We start from the raw sequence: 26,278 nt of genomic DNA on the forward strand, positions 1-26,278 counted from the left end.
TATTTTATAAAAATGTTAAACGCCGCAGACAATGTCTCAGTGCAGATAAACTGGCTAAATCACAGCCCATAATGGGCCTCCACCCTAGGAAGTCCTTGTTAAACGTTTGGTGGGATATTGTTGGTGTGATCCACTTTGAATTGTTGCCACTCAATGTAACGACTACATCAGACTTCTATTGTCAACAGTTAGAGCGATTTGATGTTGCACTGAAAGAAAAGAGGCCTGCTTTGATCAATCGTAAAGGTGTTGTGTTATACCCATCTGCAAAGATTGAAGAGCTAAACTTGGAAAAACTCCCACACCTTCTATATCCTCCAGATCTTGTCCCATCTGATTATAATCTATTCCAAAGTTTGCAGAACTATTCTGATGGAAAAGAGCTTGGAACACACGGAGATGTCAAAACTATCATCCCTACATTATTTTATTCCAAACCTCAAGAAGTTTATAGAAGCGACATTCAGAAGCTTGTGAATTATTGACAGGAAGTAAGTAATAATAATGGAACATACATTATTGATTAAACAACACTGAGAGCGTTTGAATTCCTTTCTCTTAACTTAAAATCGGACATTACTTAAGGGATGACCTGATGTGTTATGAACGAGGCATATAATAAACAAATGTATTAGGATTACAGTACCTTTAGTAGAGTTTATAATAAAACTTTATATGTGAACTAGGCCTACAATTTGCATCGAAGTGAACATAGTCTGTGGCAAACACCGTTTTAGAAATTAATTCGTTAACGTTTCATGGACGGAAGACGGTACTATTTTTATTAAATAATCCTAAATAACTCGTCCAACAATTGAATACCTTATAACGGTATGACATTGATAATAGTAACATTGTACCTTAAGAAGTTAAAAACCTTATTTGTCAAATTCGCATACTTGTTTAAGAAAGCTGGAAAATTCTAGCTACGAGAGACTATAACATTGTTTAATTCTAATGTTGTGATATATTTAGGATTTATATCAAATACTGAACACTAAACGAATGATGCTCAAATTTTAACCTGAATGTTGGGATACGAAGGTCACACCAATTCATTGATCAGTGATAAATATTTGCTCTTGTAGAACTAAAGTAACACTTTTTTCCGAATGAATGAACATTATCTAACATTTGTAATAAACGATCTGGATTATTTAACAGAGTCATCAGTCACTAAAGTTGGAATGTATATTGTCACAGTGTTGGGATCATTCTCAGATGACTAAGTTTGCTTTTACCCATAGCTTAGTATTTTATGTATATATACTATGCTTCTTTATTTGTTTAATGTACATTCTTCAAAATATATTCTTTATTAGTAAAAGTGTTGTTACACCAAAAACAAACTTCCACAGTTAAGCTTGTATTAGTGGTTCATATGACTTTCTGTCGTGTTTCTCAATAATCACACATTTCTTATCCTTACCAGGAAGCGAGATATTTTATTGTGTATGCAAATATCTAACTTGCAGTAGTGACATTATTTAATTTATATTTATTCAGTATATTTAATTTAAATAAAAACTAACATTTATGATCAAAAGTGTTATAACTCTAGCGCGTATAATTCGTTAAAAACAAGAACAAATTAAGAGTGGTTTATATTAATAAGAATGCAAATCAAAAGAACTGATTGAAGTGCGAGTGAACATCGAGCGCTGACTAGCGGAATACGTTGGGAACTCGTGAAAACTTTCCTCCATATGCAAACATCGAGTGCTGACTAGCGGAATACGTTGGTAACTCGTGAAAACTTTCCTCCACTTCTGAGACCTGATTTCATTTTGTGTTTAATGCTTCTCAAAGATTCTCCTTACCAATAGCTTTGGAATCACTGAGTTTTTGTGTCAAAGCAAAAGGTTCCAGGTTAAAAAAAGTGACACTGTTTAGCGTATAGCTCGACACTTTCGGAACTGAGCGCCTTGGTCGCTTCCAAAAGCCAAACTACTTCTGGCTCGTTGTCTTAGTAGTTCGAAATTTGTTTATTTTGAAGTTCACGTACTGTTGCACGAGGGTTATCTGCACTAGCCGTCCCTAATTTATCAAGAAAGACTAGAGGGAAAGAAACTAATCACCATCCATCGCCAGTGGATTGACCGTCACATTATAAAAGCCTATCGGCTGAAAGGGATAGTGCGTTTGGAGGGGACTCGAACCCACTACCCTTAGATTGCGAGTCGAGGGCCTTAACCACCTGTGCATGCATGGAAGAGGACGACCTTTCCTCAGAAGAAGAACAGGTGTGTACGCAATCTCTTGGCCAACGTATGTTTTAATATTTTATCCAAAAACACCAACACGTAACATGTTTACTCAGTTATACGTAACGGTGTCAGAAGCAATATGTACACGTTCTTGGGAAAATAAATTTTATATTTCTTTGTGTATTGTCAGTTTGATACCGAATAAGTTTGGTTGTTTTCTCGTCATTATCGATGGACTTTCACACTAGTATACACGCACACTTGTATATCTCCCATGCATTTATTTACATCAAAAAGTGTTTAACACGTATAATGTATCTAAGCCAAATTGAAACTATAATTCAATTCAGAAAGTTAATAATTCAGGGTGAAATTATTTGCAACATGCAGGTGTCGCTACGCACTGGCATACCATTCAACTATATGCCAAACCAAGATACAGAGAAGAGATTAGTAGCTGCTGAAATGTGGTTCCTTAAAAGGATGTTAAAATATCATGGACTGAAAGAAAACAAATGTAGAAGTCATGGAACTGACAGGATACAAAAGGTCACTCATGAAAGTTATAAGAAAGAGACAAATGGAATTCTAGGACACATCTGTAGGAAGAATGGGATAGAGAAACAGATGCTATGTGGAAAAATAGAAGGGAGGAAAAGCAGAGGGTGTCAAAGAACTAAATATATCGACAGCCTCAATAACTATGTCACCAAGAACTCAATGAGCAACATCAAGTTGATAAGGAGGATTGACAACAGAGAAGTCTGGCATGCCATGGTCGTCGATGTCTGCCGCAGATTTGACACATGAAGAAGAAGAAGAATATGCTGGGAACTCCAGTTGATGTCTTGAAGTAGTTCACCGTTAGGACAGCAGTAAATTTCTGGAGTTACAACGCTAAAAGCAGGGTTTCGATTCCGCTCAGTGGACACGGCAGATAGCCTGTTGTGGCTTTGATATAAGGAAACCAAAAACATCGAAATAAGAACCACGATCGACATTATACACAATGGTTAAAATTTCCGCAGTGTGTGCACAAGCTCTGAATCCTTCAAGCATCTAGTAACGCCTCTGTTTCTACACGTTTTCTTGCATTCGGCCTTTTGATGTTCTCTGACACTACTGGCTCGTTTCTTTTCACTTGCTGTAATCCATGCAGTAAAATGGCTCACTTCACAACAATCAGTTAGTGTTATTTCTATTCTGAACCCAAATTACCTAATTTATTTTACTACTTTTATTTAAAACATATCATTATTTTGGTTTTAGGGCGAATCACCACATTGTGCGATCTGTGTTCTGTCTACTGTGGTAAATCGAACCTTAGATTTTAGCACCGCAAGTCTGTAAAGCTTATCAGGTATCGGGCTGACCTTGGAAAACTCTCAAACTTCAACGAAGATTTAAAACTGATACTTCAACTTTGAACTCCATCTGTCCTTGACACAATTATGAATACTCGCATGTTTTCGCAATAATTAATGCGGTATAATGTATTTTCTGCCTTATTTTAAGATATTATTATTATTTTAAATTTATCAGTTATTCTGCAGTGCGAACGTAACACGTGGTCAAAAAAAATTAAAGTGATTTCATTTTAGCTGACTTTGTTTCTTAGTTATTCTTTTGGGATAAGACCTGTTCCGTCCATAGTGTTGTGGCTATAACGTCGTACAATGTGCAGGGATGTAAGTGTCTTTCCCGTTATTAAATGTACATACCAAATTCGCTTTTTATGGAAATCAGTTTTAACTGAAAATACAATACTATTAAATTCCAGGTGTATTTCTAGAATTTTAACATTTTAATGTGCTTAAAGCTTTAAGTTAATAATATAGAAAAACATGGCAATACAAAATAGTAATTGATAATTAGTCAGTTCCGTATTTATTTCACAAACTGCGTTAGTTGACTAAACAAATGTTGAATGAGCAACAACATATACGTAAATGCAAACATTCAACACGAACGCTATACAAACCCTACATTAATTAAAGATAACGCCTATATACCACAAATTTTGTAAGGTTGGAAGAAAGACAATTCGATATTTAAACAGTTTTAAAATACAATAAAGTATAAACTTATTATTCAGGTGTACTTATGGTTGAATTAAGATTAAAACTAGTGCTGGAAGAATCGAAATAGGTCTCATTGCAAAGTTTCTTCATGTCTTACCAATAATTCAGTTCAAAAAATTACCTGGGGACTAATAGATCAATTATTGAACCTCATTCAGAAGTAAAACAATCCATTTTCCGACTTGGTCTTCTGTTTGAAGGATTATTTTCAATGAAAATATATTGTACCAGCTGTTTCACACTGGTATACCGTCCACAGAATAATACTAAGTGGTAGAAAACTAAAAATCTAACAACCATTTCAAAGGAATTCGATTCAGTTCAAATGTTACATCACATTTCACTCAAAACAGTTTGGGTATTAATTCAATTTATTATATATTTTCACGGTTACTACTTGTGAATACATTAATACTGAAGAACAAAATTTGTTTGATTTCAAGTATATATTGTTAACAGGCATTGATTAATAAAATACAAGACATAAATGTGTAGCCTAATCTAACTTCGATTTGTCAGTTGCCACTCAGTTATACCGATTTCGGGAACTTTCCCCTCATGATTAATCCTGTACAAGAGCAAATATTTTATATTTAAAAAAAAAACAAAAATGTGGAAGAAATACTGCAGACTTCTTGAAAGTAATATACAGCTTGATGTTACAAATACAACATACACAATCTGGTGTTACAAATACGAATAACCACGTATTTATTACTTTTAACAAACCAGACTTCATTTAAGATAAAATTACACTGGCTATCGATTCAACTAAACCTGCTTAACGAAGACGATATTCGAACTAGCAGTTTACAGCTACTGTAACCGATACCTACAGTTAAAAGATTGTTTTAGCGCAAAGCAACATGATAGGTTATTTGTGTGCTGTCCGCCACGAAAAATCAAACCCTAAATTTTAGAATTGTAAGTCCCGGACGTTATACATATCATAACCCTAATATAAATTTCAAGCAGTAAAACTGTTTACAGTTTACACATTTACCTAAGTTTTTCAAATTACAGAACTTTACACAGTAAGTCCTCCCAGTGGTTCAACTGTAGCTATCTAGGCCTATAGTGCTTAAAATAGCCTTTTGTGTTTTTAAGTTCAAAGAGGCACAATGGGATATCTGTACTGTGCTTCATTGTGCACCTTTGAACTTAACAACAAAGACACAAAAAATTTAACCCATTTATAACAGTAAATAATGAAGTTATTGTTGTATCTAAACAGCTTAGTTTGTTTAAGTGTTCAACGATTAGTTGGTTATTCAGAAACTATCGCCACTAATCACATACATTTAAGTTCCAAGTTGAGAAATGAAAAAAACACATTCAACTGTAAACCACGACACTGGAACGGGTAAAGCTGTTATGGAAGTTATCTTCTCAACATGTATAACTCTGGTGATCTATTATTACTTGTATTGTTAACAGTTAAAGGTGTTACTTTATTATTTATTTCGATAACAATGTTTTCATTAACTATTATTGTCCACTAAACAATATCCCTAAAGATAGACAAGTTTCCATAAGACAAACGATCTACATCTGTAAATTAGTCTAAATTAACTCCATCATTATTATCACAAACATTTGTTTTCCTCTTATTTCAAGAACAAATTACTGAAGTCTCTTGATTAGAGTGTTATAAGGTATATTTCGTTTCTTAGATATTCAGTGGTCAAAAAAAGACTGAAGACCAGGATTGAAATTAAAAACGAGATGGAAAAAACAACACCAGTATGACATAAATTGTGGTATATCTTCACCTGTAGCTGAATACAAGTATTTAACGAATTAAAGTGATACCTCTATGTGTATATAGACAAGGGATACACATCATTGGTTTAATATTTTATTTATTTTATATGATCTTACCCATTAATGGTTAGTTTAACACAGGTTAAGCTGACACTAGGCTGGTGGTTATGGTGCTTGGTGAATAATATGAGAATTGTATATTCTATTTCCCATCTCTAAATATGCTTGTCCTTTCAGCCATGTGAGTATTATAATATTATGGTTAATCCCACTGTTTATTGGTACAAGGGTGTTGACAACAAGCTTTCTTTTCATTATAACCTTTCACAGCTAGATTAGGAACAGCCATCAGAAGAGGAGACACCAATATTGTTATGTGTATCATTACACATACTTTTCTGGTAACATGACTTCGTTTAGCAGAATGAGTTGTTTTCCCCAACATATGCAGGTCCTCTATACGTTGTCAGCAACACTTTTCACATTGGCAGAAAGTCCAAGTAAGTTTTCATTTGTTACTTTCCATTTCTGGCTGCACCAGACAACAGTGACACATCAGTGCATCATAACCATCAATGATTTGGTAACCATCACTGAATTTTTTGTTGTCAAGTACAAGCTATACAAAGGGATATCTGTGCTCTGCCCACCAAGGGTATTACAACCCAGTTTTTAGCATTATAAGTCAACAAACTTATCACTGAGCCACTATAGGGCCAGTGATTTTTCAAACAATAGTGACAAGATAGTGCATCCATAATATCACTGATTTGTTAATTTTTTAAATATCAGTGACAAGTTGGCATACCCGACTGTCTATGATTTATGAGTTAGTGATTTTGTAAACAACAGTGACAAATTACGTCATCTAGAATATCACTGACTTTATAATTTTCTAAACAACGGTGATATGTTAGTGTTTGTAGAATATCATTGATTTGGTGGTTCTGTAAACAGTGACATGTTAATGAATTCAGAAATTTACCAATGTGGCGATCGTACGACCTTTCAGGCAAATAGTATAGATCTAATCAACAACCATTTTATTACATATATGCATATTTTATACACACACACATAGCGTATGAATGACAACAAATTGTAGACTTACACTACATACACTAGGTATTCTGACTGTAAAATGAATCACACAATCTCTGATTGCACACACACACAAACAAACATGGCCATGAAAACTTGGAAGTGGGTAGATCCGTTACATGCTGGTTTATATACACTGTTGCTTCAAATGATAACTAAACATAATAGAGTAATTTATACTTTCAAAATGTGTTACAGCCATTGGTGAATTAGGAACTATGTTGTATAGTGCAAGGTTACGTTTAGTTAAGTTGGTTCTGCCAATCAACTCTGTACAGGTTATTATCACATGTTTAATGTTGTAAAGAGCTGTGTAAATTGGCAACTATATACAACTGTTTAAAAACAGAAGAACAGAAAATGAACAGAAACAAAAATTCAATTTTCTAAATGTTTATGTACATGTTTAGGCAGCACCCTGTAAAGAATATAAACAGCTTTGTTAATTATTTACAACTGATGTTAACTAAGCATCCCACTAAAATTTGGAAAACATGAGTACCATATTATCACCTGTAATCACAATCACTTTAAGAACCACATAAGTTTATTACCTGTAACTGCAGAAGTTAACTCCTGTAACCATGAGTAACAAAAGAAACCCAGATGTTAACTCCTGTAACTATGGTAAGTTTAAGAAAACATAGATGTTAACTCGTGTAAGCACGGTAAGTTTAAGAATCACCTATATTGCATCCTGTAACTATGGTAAGTTTAATAATCACCTATATTACATCCTGTAACTATGGTAAGTTTATGAAACATAGATGTTAACTCCTGTAACTGTGGTAAGTTTACAAAATACAAAAAATCCCCATTGGAGAAAAACACACTGAAGTTAAAACCAGTAAAACAACACATTCAAGTTACTTTGTGTAACCACACCCAGTGAAAACAAAGTTATCATTTTGTAGCCACATTTTTGTTTTTGTTTTTTTGAATTTCGCACAAAGCTACTCGAGGGCTATTTGTGCTAGCCATCCCTAATTTAGCAGTGTAAGACTAGAGGGAAGGCACCTAGTCATCACCACCCACCGCCAACTCTTGGGCTACTCTTTCACCAACGAATAGTGGGATTGACCGTCACATTATGGCCCCCGGACTGAAAGGGCGAGCATGTTTGGTGCGACAGAGATGCAAACCCACGACCCTCAGATTACGAGTCGCACGCCTTAACACGCTTGGCCATGCCAGGCCTGTATGTAGCCACATACAGCAGCACATCACTAAATGAATGCATGCACAGTAATGGTCACAATATGAAACTGTGTACAACATGAGAATACACAAAAGACACAGAAGTAATTGTTTTTAACCCTAAGTTGTAGTAAGAACCACCACTTGAAACTGCATACTGTAACTTATAAAAGACTACACAGTGAAACCATGTACTATAAAATACAGGGGGTCACCATCTGTAACCTAAGCTATAGTAAAGCAAAGCCCACCATCTAAAAACTACATATAGTAAAAGATAAGAAATATTACATTCTGAAACCATGTACGATAAAATAGATGTCACCATCTGTAAGCCTAAGTTGTAGTAAAAGAAGAACAACCATTAGAAACTATGTACAGGAAGAAAATACATATGTGGCATCTTTCTTAAGAACAACAATATAATTTACTACTTTGCTTTGTATGATACAATAGGTTGCATAATTTGTCTCTTAAGAAACTAAGAATAATTAATCTTACGGTCGCAATAAATGTTTATCTAATTAACCAAAAATAAAATATGAAGGAAATACCTGAAAGAACACAATTATCTTTTGTGCAGAATATTTCACAAACTGTATTCTTTAATATTTAAACAATTAACTTTCATAAGAAAACCTTAAATATTTGAAGATTTCGTTATGTAATCGAATTTATACGAGTTTTATGATTCGAATCATAGACGATATCCTCTAGATTACTATATGTTTCTTGTAGATTAGTGTTAATCCTATGTGTAATTTCTATGATACTTACCAGTAACGTAAATAAAACTCTTCATACATAACCTGTAATTTAAAGCCTTCAAAGTTTGTAAGCTTGACTGACAAAGTAAAAAACATGAAATACAGATGTAGAGTTTTAAGAAATAATCCATACTGTTGGCACTCTATTATATTATTTACCATACATAACATTCAACTTGTATATTTACACATTTTCAGGAGTTTCTATAAATACAACTCACACCATTGGTAAGAGCACATGAAACGTGACAGAACTTCTGAGGTTCAGCTAATTCCGTTTTTGGTGATGTGTCTCAGACGTTTTTACATCTGGATACCACCTTCCTGTTAAAACCTTGGTATTATTGTTATTTCCTATAGTATCACTACAGTTTAGATTATAGAATATGAACTTAGGACAGGAAATAAAAGGAGGATTATACAGAAAGAAATGAATCTATTATTTTACAGAACTATGAGACGACAGTTCCAGCCTTACAGACATGTTAACCCAAAATGGAACATGGCAACTGATAGGGAAGGAAACCATAAACTGTACAGACACTCCTTTAAACATCTAAGTAAGGAATAAGTTTCTGAGTAGTGACTTAAAGACCAGTTTCATGATTAGGGTAGGTGGGAATGTTGAGCTTCAGGCCTTCTGAATCTGATGTGTCATCTTGCTGACCATCAACTTCCTTGCTCAAGTCATCTGGGAAGTCAAAGCTATCAGGATCATAGTTTGGTAGGGCCAATGGAACTTGGGAGTCAGTGTGTTTTGGACTGCGGGTCTCCATACGATGCATCTGAAGTTTGGGTCCCCAGTCCTCTGTTGGCTGGATTAACATCTTTATTCGCTGTGTAAAACACAAAATGCATTTAAGTAATTTTATCTGACCTTTTCCAATACAGTTTTGTAACTGAACCACATGTTTTGGTTGGTTATTAAACACAAAGGTACAAACAAGACTACTTATGTTGTGCCCATCATGGTTACTGACACTTACATATTAGTATTAAAGCCATTATTACTGAGTTACTGTGGGCTTCAACACACATAACTACCTTTTATGTACTAGTTGCTGTAAATGTAGAATAGAAATTCATTTGAAAATGTGTCTCAAGCAAAGGGGAAGGTGGAAAAGAGTACCCATCAATTATGTTTCTAAACGATTAACACGTTCTACAAACCTTCCTATAGTTTGTACAACTACTGTTTCTAAACTATGAATATGTCCTACAAACTTTTCTATAGTTTGTACAACTACTGTTTCTAAACTATTAATATGTCCTACAAACTTTTGTATAGTTTGTACAACTACTGTTTCTAAAATATTAATATGTCCTACAAACTTTCCTATAGTTTGTACAACTACTGTTTCTAAACTATTAATATGTCCTACAAACCTTCCTATAGTTTGTACAACTACTGTTTCTAAAATATTAATATGTCCTACAAACTTTCCTATAGTTTGTACAACTACTGTTTCTAAACTATTAATATGTCCTACAAACCTTCCTATAGTTTGTACAACTACTGTTTCTAAACTATTAATATGTCCTACAAACCTTCCTATAGTTTGTACAACAACTGTTTCTAAACTATTAATATGTCCTACAAACTTTTCTATAGTTTGTACAACAGCTGTTTCTAAACTATTAATATGTCCTACAAACTTTTCTATAGTTTGTACAACAGCTGTTTCTAAACTATTAATATGTCCTACAAACTTTTCTATAGTTTGTACAACTACTGTTTCTAAACTATGAATATGTCCTACAAACTTTTCTATAGTTTGTACAACTACTGTTTCTAAACTATTAATATGTCCTACAAACTTTTCTATAGTTTGTACAACTACTGTTTCTAAAATATTAATATGTCCTACAAACTTTCCTATAGTTTGTACAACTACTGTTTCTAAACTATTAATATGTCCTACAAACCTTCCTATAGTTTGTACAACTACTGTTTCTAAACTATTGATACGTCCTACAAACTTTTCTATAGTTTGTACAACTACTGTTTCTAAACTATTAATATGTTCTACAAACTTTTCTATAGTTTGTACAACTACTGTTTCTAAACTATTAATATGTTCTACAAACTTTTCTATAGTTTGTACAACTACTGTTTCTAAACTATTAATATGTTCTACAAACTTTTCTATAGTTTGTACAACTACTGTTTCTAAACTATTAATATGTTCTACAAACTTTTCTATAGTTTGTACAACTACTGTTTCTAAACTATTAATATGTTCTACAAACTTTCCTATAGTTTGTACAACTACTGTTTCTAAACTATTAATATGTCCTACAAACTTTTCTATAGTTTGTACAACTACTGTTTCTAAACTATTAATATGTCCTACAAGCTTTCCTATAGTTTGTACAACTACTGTTTCTAAACTATTAATATGTTCTACAAACTTTCCTATAGTTTGTACAACTACTGTTTCTAAACTATTAATATGTCCTACAAACCTTCCTATAGTTTGTACAACTACTGTTTCTAAACTATTGATATGTCCTACAAACTTTCCTATAGTTTGTACAACAACTGTTTCTAAACTATTAATATGTCCTACAAACGTTCCTATAGTTTGTACAACAACTGTTTCTAAACTATTAATATGTCCTACAAACGTTCCTATAGTTTGTACAACTAGTGTTTCTAAACTATTAATATGTTCTACAAACTTTTCTATAGTTTGTACAACTACTGTTTCTAAACTATTAATATGTTCTACAAACTTTTCTATAGTTTGTACAACTACTGTTTCTAAACTATTAATATGTCCTACAAACTTTCCTATAGTTTGTACAACTACTGTTTATAAAATATTAATATGTCCTACAAACTTTCCTATAGTTTGTACAACTACTGTTTCTAAACTATTAATATGTCCTGCAAACCTTCCTATAGTTTGTACAACTACTGTTTCTAAACTATTAATATGTTCTACAAACTTTCTATAGTTTGTACAACAACTGTTTCTAAACTATTGATATGTCCTACAAACTTTTCTATAGTTTGTACAACTAGTGTTTCTAAACTATTAATATGTCCTACAAACTTTTCTATAGTTTGTACAACTACTGTTTCTAAACTATTAAGATGTCCTACAAACTTTTCTATAGTTTGTACAACTACTGTTTCTAAACTATTAAGATGTCCTACAAACTTTTCTATAGTTTGTACAACTACTGTTTCTAAAATATTAATATGTCCTACAAACTTTCCTATAGTTTGTACAACTACTGTTTCTAAACTATTAATATGTCCTACAAACCTTCCTATAGTTTGTACAACTACTGTTTCTAAACTATTAATATGTCCTACAAACCTTCCTATAGTTTGTACAACAACTGTTTCTAAACTATTGATATGTCCTACAAACTTTTCTATAGTTTGTACAACTACTGTTTCTAAACTATTAATATGTCCTACAAACTTTTCTATAGTTTGTACAACTACTGTTTCTAAACTATTAATATGTCCTACAAGCTTTCCTATAGTTTGTACAACTACTGTTTCTAAACTATTAATATGTTCTACAAACTTTCCTATAGTTTGTACAACTACTGTTTCTAAACTATTAATATGTCCTACAAACCTTCCTATAGTTTGTACAACAACTGTTTCTAAACTATTAATATGTTCTACAAACCTTCCTATAGTTTGTACAACTACTGTTTCTAAACTATTGATATGTCCTACAAACTTTTCTATAGTTTGTACAACTACTGTTTCTAAACTATTAATATGTTCTACAAACTTTTCTATAGTTTGTACAACTACTGTTTCTAAACTGTTAATATGTTCTACAAACTTTTCTATAGTTTGTACAACTACTGTTTCTAAACTATTAATATGTTCTACAAACTTTCCTATAGTTTGTACAACTACTGTTTCTAAACTATTAATATGTCCTACAAACTTTTCTATAGTTTGTACAACTACTGTTTCTAAACTATTAATATGTCCTACAAGCTTTCCTATAGTTTGTACAACTACTGTTTCTAAACTATTAATATGTTCTACAAACTTTCCTATAGTTTGTACAACTACTGTTTCTAAACTATTAATATGTCCTACAAACCTTCCTATAGTTTGTACAACTACTGTTTCTAAACTATTGATATGTCCTACAAACTTTCCTATAGTTTGTTCAACAACTGTTTCTAAACTATTGATATGTCCTACAAACCTTCCTATAGTTTGTACAACAACTGTTTCTAAACTATTAATATGTCCTACAAACGTTCCTATAGTTTGTACAACTAGTGTTTCTAAACTATTAATATGTTCTACAAACTTTTCTATAGTTTGTACAACTACTGTTTCTAAACTATTAATATGTTCTACAAACTTTTCTATAGTTTGTACAACTACTGTTTCTAAACTATTAATATGTCCTACAAACTTTCCTATAGTTTGTACAACTACTGTTTATAAAATATTAATATGTCCTACAAACTTTCCTATAGTTTGTACAACTACTGTTTCTAAACTATTAATATGTCCTACAAACCTTCCTATAGTTTGTACAACTACTGTTTCTAAACTATTAATATGTCCTGCAAACCTTCCTATAGTTTGTACAACTACTGTTTCTAAACTATTAATATGTTCTACAAACGTTCCTATAGTTTGTACAACTACTGTTTCTAAACTATTAATATGTCCTACAAACTTTCCTATAGTTGTACAACTACTGTTTCTAAACTATTAATATGTCCTGCAAACCTTCCTATAGTTTGTACAACTACTGTTTCTAAACTATTAATATGTCCTGCAAACCTTCCTATGGTTTGTACAACTACTGTTTCTAAACTATTAATATGTTCTACAAACGTTCCTATGGTTTGTACAACTACTGTTTCTAAACTATTAATATGTCCTACAAACTTTCCTATAGTTTGTACAACTACTGTTTCTAAACTATTAATATGTCCTACAAACTTTTCTATAGTTTGTACAACTACTGTTTCTAAACTATTAATATGTCCTACAAACTTTCCTATAGTTTGTACAACTACTGTTTCTAAACTATTAATATGTCCTACAAACTTTTTTTATAGTTTGTACAACTACTGTTTCTAAACTATTAATATGTCCTACAAACTTTCCTATAGTTTGTACAACTACTGTTTCTAAACTATTAATATGTCCTACAAACTTTCCTATAGTTTGTGCAACTACTGTTTCTAAACTATTAATATGTCCTACAAACTTTCCTATAGTTTGTACAACTACTGTTTCTAAACTATTAATATGTCCTACAAACTTTTTTTATAGTTTGTACAACTACTGTTTCTAAACTATTAATATGTCCTACAAACTTTCCTATAGTTTGTGCAACTACTGTTTCTAAACTATTAATATGTCCTACAAACTTTCCTATAGTTTGTACAACTACTGTTTCTAAACTATTAATATGTCCTACAAACTTTTCTATAGTTTGTACAAGTACTGTTTCTAAACTATTAATATGTCCTACAAACTTTTCTATAGTTTGTACAACTACTGTTTCTAAACTATTAATATGTCCTACAAACTTTTCTATAGTTTGTACAACTAATGTTTCTAAACTATTAATATGTCCTACAAACTTTCCTATAGTTTGTACAACTACTGTTTCTAAACTATTGATATGTCCTACAAACTTTTCTATAGTTTGTACAACTACTGTTTCTAAACTATTGATATGTCCTCACAAACTTTTCTATAGTTTGTACAACTACTGTTTCTAAACTATTGATATGTCCTACAAACCTTCCTATAGTTTGTACAACTACTGTTTCTAAACTATTAATATGTCCTACAAACCTTCCTATGGTTTGTACAACTACTGTTTCTAAACTATTAATATGTCCTACAAACCTTCCTATAGTTTGTACAACTACTGTTTCTAAACTATTAATATGTTCTACAAACTTTTCTACAGTTTGTACAACTACTGTTTCTAAACTATTAATATGTTCTACAAACTTTCCTATAGTTTGTACAACTACTGTTTCTAAACTATTAATATGTCCTACAAACTTTCCTATAGTTTGTACAACTACTGTTTCTAAACTATTAATATGTCCTACAAACTTTCCTATAGTTTGTACAACTACTGTTTCTAAACTATTAATATGTTGTACAAACTTTCCTATAGTTTGTACAACTACTGTTTCTAAACTATTAATATGTTGTACAAACTTTCCTATAGTTTGTACAACTACTGTTTCTAAACTATTAATATGTTCTACAAACTTTCCTATAGTTTGTACAACAACTGTTTCTAAACTACTGATATGTCCTACAAACTTTTCTATAGTTTGTACAACTAGTGTTTCTAAACTATTAATATGTTCTACAAACTTTTCTATAGTTTGTACAACTACTGCTTCTAAACTATTAATATGTTCTACAAACTTTTCTATTGTTTGTACAACTACTGTTTCTAAACTATTAATATGTCCTACAAACCTTCCTATAGTTTGTACAACTACTGTTTCTAAACTATTAATATGTCCTGCAAACCTTCCTATAGTTTGTACAACTACTGTTTCTAAACTATGAATATGTTCTACAAACGTTCCTATAGTTTGTACAACTACTGTTTCTAAACTATTAATATGTCCTACAAACTTTCCTATAGTTGTACAACTACTGTTTCTAAACTATTAATATGTCCTGCAAACCTTCCTATAGTTTGTACAACTACTGTTTCTAAACTATTAATATGTCCTGCAAACCTTCCTATAGTTTGTACAACTACTGTTTCTAAACTATTAATATGTTCTACAAACGTTCCTATAGTTTGTACAACTACTGTTTCTAAACTATTAATATGTCCTACAAACTTTCCTATAGTTTGTACAACTACTGTTTCTAAACTATTAATATGTCCTACAAACTTTTCTATAGTTTGTACAACTACTGTTTCTAAACTATTAATATGTCCTACAAACTTTCCTATAGTTTGTACAACTACTGTTTCTAAACTATTAATATGTCCTACAAACTTTTTTATAGTTTGTACAACTACTGTTTCTAAACTATTAATATGTCCTACAAACTTTCCTATAGTTTGTACAACTACTGTTTCTAAACTATTAATATGTCCTACAAACTTTCCTATAGTTTGTACAACTACTGTTTCTAAACTATTAATATGTCCTACAAACTTTCCTATAGTTTGTACAACTACTGTTTCTAAACTATTAATATGTCCTACAAACTTTTTTATAGTTTGTACAACTACTGTTTCTAAACTATTAATATGTCCTACAAACTTTCCTATAGTTTGTACAACTACTGTTTCTAAACTATTAATATGTCCTACAAACTTTCCTATAGTTTGTACAACTACTGTTTCTAAACTATTAATATGTCCTACAAACTTTTCTATAGTTTGTACAAGTACTGTTTCTAAACTATTAATATGTCCTACAAACTTTTCTATAGTTTGTACAACTACTGTTTCTAAACTATTAATATGTCCTACAAACTTTTCTATAGTTTGTACAACTAATGTTTCTAAACTATTAATATGTCCTACAAACTTTCCTATAGTTTGTACAACTACTGTTTCTAAACTATTGATATGTCCTACAAACTTTTCTATAGTTTGTACAACTACTGTTTCTAAACTATTGATATGTCCTACAAACTTTTCTATAGTTTGTACAACTACTGTTTCTAAACTATTGATATGTCCTACAAACCTTCCTATAGTTTGTACAACTACTGTTTCTAAACTATTAATATGTCCTACAAACCTTCCTATAGTTTGTACAACTACTGTTTCTAAACTATTAATATGTCCTACAAACCTTCCTATAGTTTGTACAACTACTGTTTCTAAACTATTAATATGTTCTACAAACTTTTCTACAGTTTGTACAACTACTGTTTCTAAACTATTAATATGTTCTACAAACTTTCCTATAGTTTGTACAACTACTGTTTCTAAACTATTAATATGTCCTACAAACTTTCCTATAGTTTGTACAACTACTGTTTCTAAACTATTAATATGTCCTACAAACTTTCCTATAGTTTGTACAACTACTGTTTCTAAACTATTAATATGTTGTACAAACTTTCCTATAGTTTGTACAACTACTGTTTCTAAACTATTAATATGTTGTACAAACTTTCCTATAGTTTGTACAACTACTGTTTCTAAACTATTAATATGTTCTACAAACTTTCCTATAGTTTGTACAACAACTGTTTCTAAACTACTGATATGTCCTACAAACTTTTCTATAGTTTGTACAACTAGTGTTTCTAAACTATTAATATGTTCTACAAACTTTTCTATAGTTTGTACAACTACTGCTTCTAAACTATTAATATGTTCTACAAACTTTTCTATTGTTTGTACAACTACTGTTTCTAAACTATTAATATGTTCTACAAACCTTCCTATAGTTTGTACAACTACTGTTTCTAAACTATTAATATGTCATACAAACTTTTCTATTAGTTTGTACAACTACTGTTTCTAAACTATTAACACATCCTACAAACCTTCCTATAGTTTGTACAACTACTGTTTCTAAACTATTAATATGTCCTACAAACCTTCCTATAGTTTGTAGAATTACTGTTTATGAAATATTTATTCTATATCTCAATCACTTCTTTCCACTACGAGTTATAATGGTGTAAACTGTTTACAAGGTTCATGACAGTAGTATAAACTGTTTACAAGGTTCATAGCAGTAGTATAAACTGTTTACAAGGTTCATAGCAGTAGTATAAACTGTTTACAAGGTTCATGACAGTAGTATAAACTGTTTACAAGGTTCATAGCAGTAGTATAAACTGTTTACAAGGTTCATAGCAGTAGTATAAACTGTTTACAAGGTTCATGACGGTAGTATAAACTGTTTACCAGGTTCATAGCAGTAGTATACTCTGTTTACAAGGTTCATAGCAGTAGTATAAACTGTTTACAAGGTTCATGACAGTAGTATAAACTGTTTACAAGGTTCATGACAGTAGTATAAACTGTTTACAAGGTTCATAGCAGTAGTATAAACTGTTTACAAGGTTCATAGCAGTAGTATAAACTGTTTACAAGGTTCATGACAGTAGTATAAACTGTTTACAAGGTTCATAGCAGTAGTATAAACTGTTTACAAGGTTCATGACAGTAGTATAAACTGTTTACAAGGTTCATAGCAGTAGTATAAACTGTTTACCAGGTTCATGACAGTAGTATAAACTGTTTACAAGGTTCATGACGGTAGTATAAACTGTTTACAAAGTTCATGACAGTAGTATAAACTGTTTACAAGGTTCATAGCAGTAGTATAAACTGTTTACAAGGTTCATGACAGTAGTATAAACTGTTTACAAGGTTCATAGCAGTAGTATAAACTGTTTACAAAGTTCATGACAGTAGTATAAACTGTTTACAAGGTTCATGACAGTAGTATAAACTGTTTACAAGGTTCATAGCAGTAGTATAAACTGTTTACAAGGTTCATAGCAGTAGTATAAACTGTTTACCAGGTTCATAGCAGTAGTATAAACTGTTTACAAGGTTCATAGCAGTAGTATAAACTGTTTACAAAGTTCATGACAGTAGTATAAACTGTTTACAAGGTTCATGACAGTAGTATAAACTGTTTACAAGGTTCATGACAGTAGTATAAACTGTTTACAAGGTTCATAGCAGTAGTATAAACTGTTTACAAGGTTCATAGCAGTAGTATAAACTGTTTACAAGGTTCATAGCAGTAGTATAAACTGTTTACAAGGTTCATGACAGTAGTATAAACTTTTACCAAGTTCATAGCAGTAGTATAAACTGTTTACCAGGTTCATAGCAGTAGTATACTCTGTTTACAAGGTTCATGACAGTAGTATAAACTGTTTACAAGGTTCATAGCAGTAGTATAAACTTTTACCAAGTTCATAGCAGTAGTATAAACTGTTTACCAGGTTCATGACAGTAGTATACTCTGTTTACAAGGTTCATGACAGTAGTATAAACTGTTTACAAGGTTCATGACAGTAGTATAAACTGTTTACAAGGTTCATGACAGTAGTATAAACTGTTTACAAGGTTCATGACGGTAGTATAAACTGTTTACAAGGTTCATGACAGTAGTATAAACTGTTTACATGGTTCATGACAGTAGTATAAACTGTTTACATGGTTCATGACGGTAGTATAAACTGTTTACAAGGTTCATGACAGTAGTATAAACTGTTTACAAGGTTCATGACAGTAGTATAAACTGTTTACAAGGTTCATGACAGTAGTATAAACTGTTTACAAGGTTCATGACAGTAGTATAAACTGTTTACCAGGTTCATAGCAGTAGTATACTCTGTTTACAAGGTTCATAGCAGTAGTATAAACTGTTTACAAGGTTCATAGCAGTAGTATAAACTGTTTACAAGGTTCATGACAGTAGTATAAACTGTTTACAAGGTTCATAGCAGTAGTATAAACTTTTACCAAGTTCGTGATGATGAGAAAACCTGCTTGTAGAGAAAAATATATATGTAAAAACAGATGGTATGGGGAGAGAAAGCTCTAAGTAGAGGAGCAAACAATATTTCAACTTTCTTTGGTCATAGTCAGGTTCACAAAGAAAGAAAGAGGTAACTGACTGATAGCTGACCATATGTTTGAAGGCAGTTGTGTAACTGAGTGTAGAAATGTAGAGTGCGTGCTTAGATGTTGGATTATATTTATTAATATAGGTATAAAGGTGTTCCTTTATATTGGTTTATTTTGGGTTTAAGTTGTTCTATAAATAAGGCTTCTTTAATTTTGCGTTTGTTTATGTTTGTTTCTTTATTTAGTATTTGAGTGTTTTATATGGTTATATTGTGTTTATTTGATTTGTAGTGTTCAAAAATATGTGAAGGTGACTGTGTTCTTTGAATCTGGTTTCCATTTTTCTACTTGTTTCTCCAATATAGAAGTCGTGGCAGTTATCACATTGTATTTTATAAATAATGTTGGTGTTGTGTTTGTCAGTGTAGTTTTTACATAGTATAGACCTTAGTTTTGTGCCTGGTTTTTGAATAAATTTAGTATCAACTGGGATGTCATGTTTTGTGACTAGTTTTTACCAAATGTTGGTTATTTTTCTGCTGATGTCGAGAATATATGGTATGCAGCAGTATATGGTTCAGTGATTTTTTAAATTGTGGGATATATTTACTTTTGTTGGTTGATTTTGCTTTTTGTCTGCTGCATTAAACCAGAGATTTACAGACTTATACGACGAAACATCAACCAAATCAACACTAGGAACAACAGGAACAAAAAACTAGAAAAACTAAGATGTAAACAACAGAAGAGACACCAACATGACAAACCATTGACTGACCTCATAATTAACAGATCCGACCGACAATTAAACGCAGACGAGAAACATCTACTTAACAAAGGACTCAACTTCGCAATAGCACCTAGGTAAATTCCAATCTTAGAAATTAAAACATGTTTAGAAGACCTAACCAGGAGACTTGTGATACTTTCCACAGAAAACAAAAACAACCGAAAACAACCAACAGAAAGAAGACAACTTCGACAATTCTATTGACATCCAACAGCCAAACTTCCCAGAAAAAAATAATATCTTCCAGAAACACGTAAAAACGACATCTTAAACGATGTTTTCAAATAATTTTCTCATAAAACCATCAACATAATTTCTCAAAACAGAAAACCAAACAACAATCTTACAAAAAGAGACATTAATTCCATTGAAAACCTAAAGCAACACAAAAACATTAAAATTCTAAAAGCAGATAAAGGAAATGCTATAGTCATAATGAACACCAATGAATACATTCAAAAAATGAATAACATTCTATCAGACACGAACAAATTTAAACCAATACACACAAATCTAACAAAGACACATGAAATACAACTAAACAAAATACTACTAAAAATGGAAAAAGCCAACACAATTTCAAAAACACTTTATTCCTACCTATGCAAGACAGACTGATGTACACCACAAATATACAGCATCCCAATAACGTCCACATATGAATCGTTTAATTACAATCTTGGTAAATACATATCATGGGCATTCTCCAAATATCTAACATCAGCCAGCTCATTCATGCTATACTAAGGTTATTTTTGAGAAATATTTACTTCTATAACAGTAACTGAAGCCATCATCTAGAGTTTGTGTTCCTAGTATATTCTTTACTTGTTGTTACATTAATTAACAGTATTTGTTATTATATTTTAAATTTTTTACTAGAACACTTTTATTATAAAGATTACTCTTACTTAATAAGTGTGCTTAGAACTACCCCATTGCTACTATGTTAGTTGAACCTCACGAGATATTATTGGGATTATGGCCAATAATACTGTTAACAACCCAACTGACAAAACAATTTTTTCTAATCTCCATAAGTGTAAAACATGGAGTATTTAATTTGCTATACTGACTGGCAGTTTCCAGTTTAACTCTTAAGTACATAGCTTAATCTAATAGAAAGGTTTTAATAATTGTATAAGCTAGTTAAGTTTCTGATCACAGTGTAAACTATGTATCAGAACTTGGTCCTTCAACAATTAAACAGACACACTTCTTTACCTTTACCAGATTCTCTGCTTTCAAAATGCTATTCATGATGTTCAGCATAAATAAATTATTTCACAAAACAGTTTACTAATGCAAGTGACTTTATCAGTAGAATTTCCCAACAGTGTACATTGAAACTAAACAAACAATACTAAAGTCAAGCATATCTAAACCTATCACATGTATGCTAACATCAAAAGTTGGGAAATACACCTCTAACAAAGTCAGTATCTTATACACTACTTTCTAGAACCATGATACTTAAGCACATGTGTAGGGCTAACATACTGATGCCAGCAACACAAGAAGGGGACACCACTTTAATTTGTCTCAACAGAGTGCTGTTAATGAGATATTTCTAATCAAGATATTTTTCAAACAATACAACACTTGTATTAAGTTTATCATTTCACTAGGCCTAATCTGTTTATTCACGTTAGTCATTTCTTAAGTAATTAATTACTTAATTACTAACAAAATTAATTGATATAGACAGTTCATTTCTAATCATTCCAGTTCAAATTACACAAAGCCACAAGAAATAAAAAAAATCTAACACAAAGAAACAGTAAATAAACCAGACTGGTCGTTGATCAGCATCTAATGATCCTCTTGTATAATTATGAGTTTCCTGAGTGCGTTTTAAAGTTTAAGCTAACTTTCTGATTCACAAAGGACTTCTGTTGACGACCAGTCACCAACAATCAATACTATTTATACATGCCGTTGACGATTAGTCACCAACAATCAATACTATTTATACATGCCGTTGCCGATCAGTCACCAACAATCAATACTATTTATACATGCTGTTGACGATCAGTCACCAACAATCAATACTATTTATACATGCTGTTGACGATCAGTCACCAACAATCAATACTATTTATACATGCTGTTGACGATCAGTCACCAACAATCAATACTATTTATACGTACTGTTGACGATCAGTCACCAACAATCAATACTATTTATACGTACTGTTGACGATCAGTCACCAACAATCAATACTATTTATACGTACTGTTGACGATCAGTCACCAACAATCAATACTATTTATATCGCATTCGTTGACGATCAGTCACCAACAATCAATACTATTTATACGCATACTGTTGACGATCAGTCACCAACAATCAATACTATTTATACGTACTGTTGACGATCAGTCACCAACAATCAATACTATTTATACGTACTGTTGACGATCAGTCACCAACAATCAATACTATTTATACGTACTGTTGACGATCAGTCACCAACAAGTAATACTATTTATACATACTGTTGACGATCAGTCACCAACAATCAATACTGTTTATACATACTGTTGACGATCAGTCACCAACAATCAATACTGTTTATACATACTGTTGACGATCAGTCACCAACAATCAATACTGTTTATACATACTGTTGACGATCAGTCACCAACAATCAATACTGTTTATACATACTGTTGACGATCAGTCACCAACAATCAATACTGTTTATACATACTGTTGACGATCAGTCACCAACAATCAATACTATTTATACATACTGTTGACGATCAGTCACCAACAATCAATACTATTTATACATACTTTTCCAACAGGTCCCTCAGTTTTGCTGATTTGGATACAGGCTACAATAGGAATTGCTGACACTGAAAACATGGACACAATCCAACCAACAGCAGTCGCCCAGTCTGGATATACGTAGCTACCATACTCAGTAGGATGAAGGTCGATCCAGGAAAACACCAGAACACCCTATAAAACAAAATAATACAAACTTAACACTTAAAGAACCCTATAACAAACATAAGCTATTTCTCATCATGAAAATATTCTGTACGTGTTTTTGTGAATAAATAAATGTATCTGAACATAAAATATGAAACACAGTATCACACAACATTACTAACCTTACACACGTACACAAGTGATTATCACAACAATCAAACAGAGCATCACACAACATTACTAACCTTGCACGTGTACAGAAGTGATTATCACAACAATCAAACAGAGCATCACACAACATTACTAACCTTGCACGTGTACAGAAATGATTATCACAACAATCAAACAGAGCATCACACAACATTACTAACCTTGCACGTGTACAGAAGTGATTATCACAACAATCAAACACAGTAACACACAACATTATTAACCTTACACACGTACACAAGTGATTATCACAACAATCAAACACAGTATCACACAACATTATTAACCTTACACACGTACACAAGTGATTATCACAACAATCAAACACAGTATCACACAACATTATTAACCTTACACACGTACACAAGTGATTATCACAACAATCAAACACAGTATCACACAACATTATTAACCTTACACAGGTAAACAAGTGATTATCACAACAATCAAACACAGTATCACACAACATTATTAACCTTACACAGGTACACAAGTGATTATCACAACAATCAAACACAGTATCACACAACATTATTAACCTTACACACATACACAAGTGATTATCACAACAATCAAACACAGTATCACACAACATTATTAACCTTACACACGTACACAAGTGATTATCACAACAATCAAACACAGTATCACACAACATTATTAACCTTACACAGGTAAACAAGTGATTATCACAACAATCAAACACAGCATCACACATTATTAACCTGACACACGTACACAAGTGATTATCACAACAATCAAACACAGTATCACACAACATTATTAACCTTACACACTTACACAAGTGATTATCACAACAATCAAACACAGTATCACACAACATTATTAACCATACACAGGTACACAAGTGATTATCACAACAATCAAACACAGCATCACACAACATTATTAACCTTACACACGTACACAAGTGATTATTACAACAATCAAACTCAGTATCACACAACATTATTGACCTTACACACGTACACAAGTGATTATCACAACAATCAAACACAGTATCACACAACATTATTAACCTTACACACTTACACAAGTGATTATCACAACAATCAAACTCAGTATCACACAACATTATTAACCTTACACAGGTACACAAGTGATTATCACAACAATCAAACACAGGATCACACAACATTATTAACCTTACACAGGTACACAAGTGATTATCACAACAATCAAACACAGGATCACACAACATTATTAACGTTACACAGGTACACAAGTGATTATCACAACAATCAAACACAGTATCACACAACATTACTAACCTTACACAGGTACACAAGTGATTATCACAACAATGAAACACAGTATCACACAACATTACTAACCTTACACAGGTACACAAGTGATTATCACAACAATGAAACACAGTATCACACAACATTACTAACCTTACACAGGTACACAAGTGATTATCACAACAATGAAACACAGCATCACACAACATTATTAACCTTACACAGGTACACAAGTGATTATCACAACAATCAAACACAGCATCACACAAGATTTTTAACATTACACACGTACATAAGATATTTCATATAAAGTTCCATAAGTAGTTAGAGAATAGATAAATATGGTTCAGAGAGTTGATACAAGTATAAAGTTAGAAGTAATTAATGTGAGTTGTATGTGACACAAAGTGTGATTTAGTTGATTATGGTCAAGAGAAAGGATATGTCCACTTACAACAATTGATAGGGGAGTGACGACCTTCCAAATTGATCTCCAGTATTGATAGTGAAACGGATACTGGCCCAGCATAACCTTTATATCTTCAAGGAAGCGATCAATACCTGTTGAAATGGCCACATTTAGTTCATGTCCTATACTTACTGGGACAAGCAGTCGTGTCCTAAATAAATTCTACAGTCTCTCAATAATTATCAGAACAGTAAATAGTTAATGCATCTATAGTTATACTTGATGGAACAACTGTAATTTAGAATGGTTAAAGCAAAAGTTACTAAAGTGTTTCTCATATAAAGTGGGGAGAAATTTTGAAGGTGTGTGTTTTCCTATAGCAAAGCCACATCGAGCTATCTGCTGAGTCCACCGAGGGGAACTGGACCCTCAGATTTTAATATCGGTTTAATTTTTCTCAATTTTACATGTTGAGAAATAAAGCAAAAATAATATTTAATTCGTTATTTATATTTGTAATTAAAATCTCTAAACATACGAGTGCAGTGCCACCAAAGAACTGTGTATAAAATGTACATATATTTATTTAAGTTTGTCTACTTAAACGACTGACAGATAAAACTAGAATTAAAATAATTTGTTATTTATAAACTTTGGACATAATTTTATAAATATATCTATATTTGTCAAAGAAACAAGTTGTAAACAAAAGCTGATGAACTAAGACAGAACAATGATGAAGGTCCATGCTAGAAATGTTAGAGGGTTTTTGAAGGTGGAACTATTTCTTTAAAATAGTAATTATTTACTTTATTTAATTCACAGGAAAAAACCCCAAAAAACAGATACAGAGATGGATAGTTTAGTATCCATTCTTTAAAACACAAATATTAAATTAGTGTTTGCGTTTTTCTTATAGCAAAGCCACATCGGGCTATCTGCTGAGCCCACTGAGGGGAATCGAACCCCTGATTTTAGCGT

General features: G+C 31.9%; 1 pseudogene across 1 annotated transcript in view; it reads right to left on the reverse strand.

The window, feature by feature from the left end:
* Positions 1–7,074: 7,074 nt before the first annotated feature.
* Positions 7,075–26,278, reverse strand: part of LOC143247852 (sodium- and chloride-dependent glycine transporter 1-like) — a 156,344-nt pseudogene continuing 137,140 nt past the window's right edge. The window contains exons 14-16 of the transcript XR_013026727.1: positions 25,343–25,449; positions 23,273–23,440; positions 7,075–9,953 (exon numbers count right to left, since the gene is read on the reverse strand). The product of XR_013026727.1 is annotated as a sodium- and chloride-dependent glycine transporter 1-like (transcript). The remainder of the gene's footprint in view (positions 9,954–23,272; positions 23,441–25,342; positions 25,450–26,278) is intronic.

This window comes from Tachypleus tridentatus, chromosome 3 (genome assembly GCF_004210375.1).
Source record: "Tachypleus tridentatus isolate NWPU-2018 chromosome 3, ASM421037v1, whole genome shotgun sequence".
Classification (NCBI taxonomy): Eukaryota; Metazoa; Arthropoda; class Merostomata; order Xiphosura; family Limulidae; genus Tachypleus; species Tachypleus tridentatus.